We start from the raw sequence: 7,987 nt of genomic DNA, 5'->3' as shown, positions 1-7,987 counted from the left end.
ACACACACACAAATGACCCAAGCTCTCTCCTGGTCACTGTATGAGGAACCGTTTTATGGACCTCTGAACTTGAGGCTCCCCAAGGTGCTGGGACTGGTTCTCCAGCGGAAGTTAATATGGCACCCAGGTCTTTGTTGTCGTTTTTTTCCCCTTTACTGGCGATCCTGTGGAGCTCCTAGGGAGCAGCTGCTATTCATGTGGTCCCCAGCTTAGTGAGGGAGTAACAGCACATAGTGATGGGCCCCCAAGAAAGTGTCTGGATGGAGTATTTGTGGAGTCCAGGAAAGAAATATGAAAACAGAATTGGCAATTGTCTTTGGAATGAACATATCTATGATAGAACATAGAGAGTGTGTAAGGTTAGGAAGGCAGTAGGCTTACATTGGAAAAGAATTCCAGAGCCTGGGTGAAGGGCCAGCAGAGATGGAGGGTGGCGTATCCAAGGGGTTCCAAGCTTCCTGTCACTATGACGAAGCATCTGAGATAAACAACTAAAAAAAGCTCATTGGCCCTAGTGGCAGTAGACAGATGACGAAAGGCACGTCATCCTTTGGAAAGTGTCGCAATAAGACACACACATTGTGCCACTGCTGTAGCTCTATGTCCTAGCACGCTCAGAAGTCAACCTGTGGCAAATGCAGCTACCCTACCGAGTGCAAAAGAAAGTGTAACTGGAGTGCCAAGGCTAAGAAACAAAACACTACCAGAACTGGGAACACCACCATGACTGGGCAGATGAGGCACCTAAAAATTGTCTATTGCAGATAGAGACGTACAGTCCGTGAAAGGACAACACCTAAACCCGGGAGGGCAGCTGTGCCAGCGTCCATTTCATCTTGAGGACTTCAATCAGTCGTAAAAGAAATGTTCTAGTTTCAAAAAACAAAAGCAAAACAAAAAAGATAGAAAAGTTAATTTTTGGCTCCTGTTTCATGCCAGGGTCACTTGGCCCTTTCTTTCGGTCTGTGGTAAGGTCAAACAAAAGGGTCTCACTGTGCAACTCAGGTGGGGCTCACAGTCAGGGTCTTCCCACCTCTGCCTCCCAAGAGAGAGGTAGAGCGCTAGAACACGGCTCACAGAAGGTCAGCCAGATGATGCTCATTCCCTGGTTCAACACACTGAGCCTTAGAGGCCCATGTACCTCCCAAGTCAATATGGAAGGCTGGAGAAAGTCACGTTGACCTACCTGTTCTTTGCACCGTGAAAGTCATTGCCCCGAGCCCCTAGAGACAAGTCTAACGTGGCAGGGGCAACCAGGGATCTAAGCAGACACTCACCAATTACCTGAGAACATCCCTGCTGGGGATCGGTTCTCATCTAAGAAGCCAGTTTAGGAGTCTGGGCTCCTAAAGAGTCTCATACACAAATCATTTATTGGTAACCTTCATGCTGTCCTGTCACCGACAGCAGCTAGCCAGGCTTGAGAGAAAGAACTATGGGGAAAGAATGGCAAATTGCTCTCAAGACTGAAGCTGGAAAGCCAAATTCAGAAAACCATGACAATGAGGAGAAGATAAAGAGTGTTTCTGAGAAACAGCAGCCATAACAAAATACAGGGAGTGCTGCCACATGCCCAGGCAGAGGACTAAAGAACCAAGATATTATATTTCACCCACCCATCAACCCTATGAAGAAAATACTTGCATTGGATACAGAGCTATAAGGCCTCCCGTGTACAGGAAAAAGAAGAAAGAGAAAGGAGAGAGAGGAGGAAGGAAGGAGAGGCAGAGGGAGGGAGAGGAGGGGAAGCAGGTAAATTGAGAGGGAAGGAAAAAATGAATAAATAAACTCCTTCTTGAAGGAATGCAATGCATGTTATATGCATGAATGAAATTACTATCATGAAGCCCACTGTTTGACCTATTTATGTATGCTAATAAACATTAATTTTTAAAAAAATGACTTCAGGAGTCCTGAAACAAGAAATTCTCTAAGGATCCAAAACACTATGAGTGTAGAACTGACCATTCACCTTGTTTTGGAATAATAGAAATAGTCTGGACATTGATTTGTTTCACGTTCTGAAACCCAGACTAAGCTAGATAAATTTTAATTATCCCCAAATTACACACACACACACACACACACACACACACACACACACACACACACACATTGGGTGGGGGAAGAGGAAAGAGAGAGGGTTTGTTTTGTTTTCTCATTTATGGCTTCTTGGGAGTGATGGAAAATTTGGCAATCCTATTAACTGTAGTTTACAATAAAATGTCACTAAATGGATGTTTTATATGCCCTTTGTTTCTCATTAGCCTTGGAAGATTATCAAGAGTTAAATGAAACTAATGCTTTGGGATTTCAGCCTCTCACAACCAGAAACCAGAGCCTCTCCGAGGCTAACAGCTGGAAGCGACTTCTTCGTCCGGGTGGCTCTGCTAGGGACTGAGTGGTGTGGTCTGTCCTCTGGGTCCCAGAAGCCCCTCAGCAGCCCTCCAGCGCAGGCACAATGCAGGCTTCTGCTTCGGAGGTAGCCGAGCCTCGCAGTGGGTTATGTAACGTCTTAAATGGTAAGCAGAGGAGTTGGAATCCGGAGCCAGGCAGCTGTACTCCAGCCTTCCCTCCTTCAGCGCTCGCTAAACCCCGAGCTGAGTAAACTTGGCACACAGGGGAAGAAAAATATCATCTTCAAATCAGCCAAACTAGTTGCTTGGCGTGGAACTAGAAAACTGTGATTTGGCTGCTTGTTTTCCGTGGCGTTGCAGACAATCCCTCAGAAGAAGGACAGCATCTCTGCCTTATCAGGGTGGTCTGACCTCCACCCGGAAGGCTGACGAGGCGTGGCTGGGATTCCAGAACGTTACCAAGGAGGCCTCCACTCCTCCACCCACTGCGTCGCTCAACATTCTGTCCCCAGCTCCCATTGGAAGGGCACACTGGCCACACAGCTGCACCACATGGGTCAGATCACACCCTCGGGACTGATGCATGTGTTCTCTCCAAAGATTTTAAGCAGCTGACCGCCCTGTGATAAAGGATATAGCAGGCTGTATCGTTCGGGGCTTTTCTTTCCTTCTCACAGAACCCTGCAAGGCAAGCGCATTATCACTTCTGCTCAGAGCTGGGTAATCAGAGATTTTGATTGGTTAAGTACAGCTGGGATTCTTACCAGGTCCGTTTGTTGACCCTGGAGGCTTCTCTCTTAAGCAATCTGTGATAGTTTTCAGGAAAATATAGTTACTATATGTCTTAGCCATCCCACTCCTGCATAGAGACCCACGGGATTCAAAATCAATGTAACACCCAGGAACACGGACATCGTCGATATTACAATGTTATTTCAGCAACGTTGCAATAGCCATGTTATGGAATCAGTGCAGGTGTCTGTCAACAAATGTATGAATGCAGACAATGCAGTATGCATGCACAATGGAGATCTATTCGCCATTAAGAAGAACACAATTGGGTTGTTTGAAGGCAAACATATGCAACTGAAGATCATCCTAAGTGAAGTAATCAGATTCGTGGAGATAAATGTCACGTGTCTCCTCTTAGTTGTGGATACTAGATTTTACATAAATTTACAGACTTGTATATTACCTAGGGCATGAAAATGGAAGAAGGCTCAAGGAATGAGTAGGAAACACAGGAAGTGAAAGTTGGAGAGAGAAGGTGAGGTGAGCTTGGCCAAAGTACATGGCATACTTAGGGAAAAACGTCTTTATGAAGCGCATCACAGTGCATAATCCATATGCACCAATAGAAAATTTCAATTGTTAAACCTCAAAGGACACAACCCTACCCAAAAGAAAAACTACTTCAAAATCAGAGAAAATATTTGTATATCCTATGTACAAATATGTATATCCTATGTTCCTCTCTTCCTGAGAAAAACGTGTATAGAAAATTTCATATACAAACTTTATAAATTATAGTGAAAGCATAAAATCCAGAGTGAATGTCCATGGCTTCTGAATTGGTATTCTAACAGCATAGGTGTTCACTAAGATGTGGAGACACTGGATCTGGTTAACTTGGGTAGATGATGTTTATTTTATTTGCAACTTTCTTATAATAAAGAGTTTTACTTTAAAAAGAACTCTATATAGCTCAGTACAACTCAAAATTTTAAAATGGTCCAATTTCAAAAGTGAGCAAAAACTTTAAATAAACATTTTTTCAAAGGTGATATAGAAATATCTAATAAATACATGAGAACTGTTCAACATCATTTTGCAATACACACATTAAAACCAGAACCAGGCCTTTAGGGTGGCTATAATAAAGAGATAATAAACATTAGGCAAGGATGTGGTAGTCGGAACTCTCATACATCATGGCACGGGTGTACAAATGATATAGCCACTGTCAAAAATAGTTTGACAATTCCTCACAACGGTAAACACAGATGTACCATGTGTTCAAACAACGCTCCTCAGCATGTGCCTAACAGAAATGAACAATTTACCCACAAAAACACAGGAGTGTTCATGGAAACATCATTGGGAATGGGCCAAGAGTGGAGGCCATCTCAACGCCACCAGCTGATGAAGGCATAAACAAGATGTGTGTCCACATACGAGGACATTCCTTACATGTCATAAATGAAGTACTGATACATCTGGGAAGGACAGAGAAGCTCAGAAGCATCATACTAAGTCAAGAAGATCAGTCACAAGCTTACATTGTGCATGACGCCAGTTGTGTGTCCTGTCCAGAGTAAGAGAATAAATAGAGAGATTAATGGTTACGTGAGTTGAAGCAAGGGGGTGGGGGGACAATGAAGTGTGACCTCTAGTAAGTATAGGGTTTCTTTGGAGTGATGAAAATATTATAACATAAATGGTTATGGTTAGCAATTCTGTGAGCATCCTATGATCATTCAATTTAATTACATACTTTCAATGGGTGGATTTTATAGTACGTGGCAGATCGAGATAAGACTATAAAAACTTTATATGAACTGGAGCTGACATTACAATCTTCAAATTTTCTGCAACTGTATTACTTGGGGGCCTTCCCTCTCACAGTTTCACCTAACAGAAGAAACGGTCTCTTATTGAAGGTTTTCTGTCCCTCATCCCACAGAAAGCAGTATTTCTGTGTTAGGGTGTAATGCGTCACAATCAAGCCGCATCACAACTCTGCATTCATAGTCCTGATCAGTCGTAAGTCCCCCTTGTGAGCTCTGAACCATCCAAAGATTAAAACCATTTCCTTCTAATTTATAGCACTTCGCATAACATATATACACACACGGGGGGGGGGGTGAGTTTGAGCAGAAAGCTTGAGGTAGACTTTCTCCTGAGTACAAGCTAAGGAGAACAGAACAGGAGCAGTGAAACTAACCCAGTCCTCAAGAATTCTAGTTATGTAGCTTTCCCTATAGGCGTGCTGCTATCATTTAGAGGATTTGGCTGCAGCATGAGGAATTTATGTTACACAAAAGTCATTTTCTTGGGAGCATTGCTGAACAATGGGCTATTGAGAAAACATGTAAGTCCCCCCCCCTCTCTCTCGTGTGTGTGTGTCTGTCTCTCTCTCTCTCTTTCTCTCCCCCGCCAAACACAGAGAGATTTTTATTTGTGAATCCAAACTATGATAGACTATGTCTTCTTATGAAGCAAGATAGCTAATGAGATTTTTTATAACCCGCCTCCATTCCTATTACCTATAATATTTAATGATTTCCCTTCAATTCTCTTGGCCCCGGCAATCCTTCCTCTGTTTTATGGTTGCTCATTTTTAGCTTAATAACCTCCCCATTCTATGCATCATCCCTCTGAAAATTTCGGGGAAGAGTCATGTAAGAGAGTGCACTCTTTGAATGTAGAACAGTACATTATGTGTGGACTTTTCTATTATGATCCATTTACGCTGCTTGAACATCATTGGATGAACTCAGAGGCAAACTAAAATGACTGCAATGTTTTCCATTTGCAGGGGACAGCTTATTTAGCAGACTTACAATAGAGTTTGTTTACTTTACCTTTAGATATCACTTGGTGTGTTTGCACCCCAAACCAGTTCTGAGTATCAGCCTACCAAATTCAAACTATATGTCACAGTCAAAAATACCCTCTCCAGTCCGAAGAGCAGTCAGGGTTCCCTGGGAAGTCCAAGGTCCTTCCGCTCCATCCAGGTCCAGGAAGGTGAGCATCCAAACTTTAATTTTTGTTTTGTATATGTATATATCATAAATATATAAGTACAACCTGAAAAAAATACTAGCATCTCAATATTTTGCTTTGTTTTTAAGTCTTTTCTTAACCCTGAAGGAGGATAAAATTATCCACACATCTCTGGCTACCAAATTTTACCAGATTACTATTTTAAGTACCAACTTTAAATTGTCTCTAGTTGAGAGTAATAATAATAACTAATGATTAAAATGGACCATCCACTCTTAAAAGACAAATAGATAATCACCAGATAGATAGATGATAGATAGATAGATAGATAGATAGATAGATAGATAGATAGATAGATAGATAGATAGATAGATACATACATAGATACATACATAGATGACAGATAGATGATATAGATAGATAATACATAAATACATACATACACACATAGATAATAGTTATAATCAGTTTATCTAACCCAAACAATGACCCTGTGAAACAGTATTGTCATTCTCATTTTATATGTGAAGAACTGAGATACAAAGAGCTTAAGAAACTTGTCCAAGATCACACAACTTGTAAATGGTATGGCCAGGAATTTAAATGAGGAATCTGGTTCCCAAGCCATAAGCTATGGTGCCATGGTTTAATAGCCTCTTTAAGTGATTAAGTGGAGGACACAGAACAATGAATGAAATTCATGACAGCAAAATTCCATGTACTCATCCCCATACATCTTTTCCAGACATGTGCACTTCAGGATACTTCCCAAGATTGTAGGAATAAGAAGGACATTGTTCTGCCATCCTCCTCTCTGCTCCTCTCATGCCTCCTCCTAGATGGGAAGGTAGAACCACATTGATACAGAGGTGTTTATGAAGAGAAGCATGTATTTGCAGAGCTAGTCTGTTCCCAGGAACCTAGACACCAGTCTGTAATAGAGAAGGTCAATGAATCTTTGACTCATCATGAGCATACAAATAAAACAGGATTCTAATGATCTAATAGATATAGGTAGCATATTTGTAAGAAACAGTCGTTTGGAACCCAGAATTCTACACTGCCTTTTAATCTTATCTGCTCTTGTTTGGGACTTAACACTAGGAATAATGATTAAAGTTGGGCTTTATTAATTACTTTGAAACTCTATCTTTAGTTTCCTGGTTATTAATCAGACAAATTAATCAGGCTGTTCTTTCTTGGTCTCTGAGCCAGAGTCAATACTCACAGGCCCCAAACATTTGCACATTGGGAAGCGTTTAGACGTGACACCATTCTTTCTTCAATGAAAGAGCTTCGTGGGTTCTTGAAACTTCAGTAAGTAGTAGCAGGTCCGCACAGAACAGTGCACTGACATGTCTAGAAAGTGAAGACAAGTTCAGCCGAGGTAACTGCGATCAAGTGAGAGAAACAAACATCTAGCAAGCTTGACTCACCTGTTGGGAAATCCCAGTCTGGCTTTCAAGGGCCAAGAAAGCCAATTTGTAGACATTTGAACATTGAATTTGTCCCAACAGCACCTTCGGGTGACTAAGCACCCTCAGTGAAGAGAAGGGAAGCAAAGCCAAGGTTTAAGTCACGTTGTTAGCCATCTCTTCTGCCCTTTTAACCATTGCCACCTAAGTATACATCTCAGAATGAAGACAAAGCTTTGGAAAACACCTATTTAAAAGCAGGTCAAGCCGTTGCAGCATGCTCAGTGGGCTTTTAGCAGCAGTAGAAATGCTCAGATTCCAAAGCATTTCTCTCCAGAACCTGATTCTCTCCTAGTTGGGTTTCAGAAGTGAGGTGTCATTTCTCAAACACCCCCCCATGGAATGTAGATAAGGGCTGACTTATAGGCAGCAGTTCTAACAGAAGTGATCCTGGATTGTTTTATCTTAGTGTTGATGTGGCGTTTCACT

The 7,987-nt window shown here is 41.9% G+C and overlaps 1 pseudogene; it reads left to right on the top strand.

Annotated features, from left to right (window-relative positions):
• The first annotated feature begins 528 nt into the window (after window positions 1-528).
• Window positions 529-840, top strand: LOC101984576 (annotated as a pseudogene).
• The last annotated feature ends 7,147 nt before the right edge of the window (window positions 841-7,987 follow it).

The sequence above is a fragment of the Microtus ochrogaster genome, chromosome 18 (genome assembly GCF_000317375.1).
Source record: "Microtus ochrogaster isolate Prairie Vole_2 chromosome 18, MicOch1.0, whole genome shotgun sequence".
NCBI classification, from domain to species: Eukaryota; Metazoa; Chordata; class Mammalia; order Rodentia; family Cricetidae; genus Microtus; species Microtus ochrogaster.
This window is presented reverse-complemented; position numbering and strand designations above follow the sequence as displayed.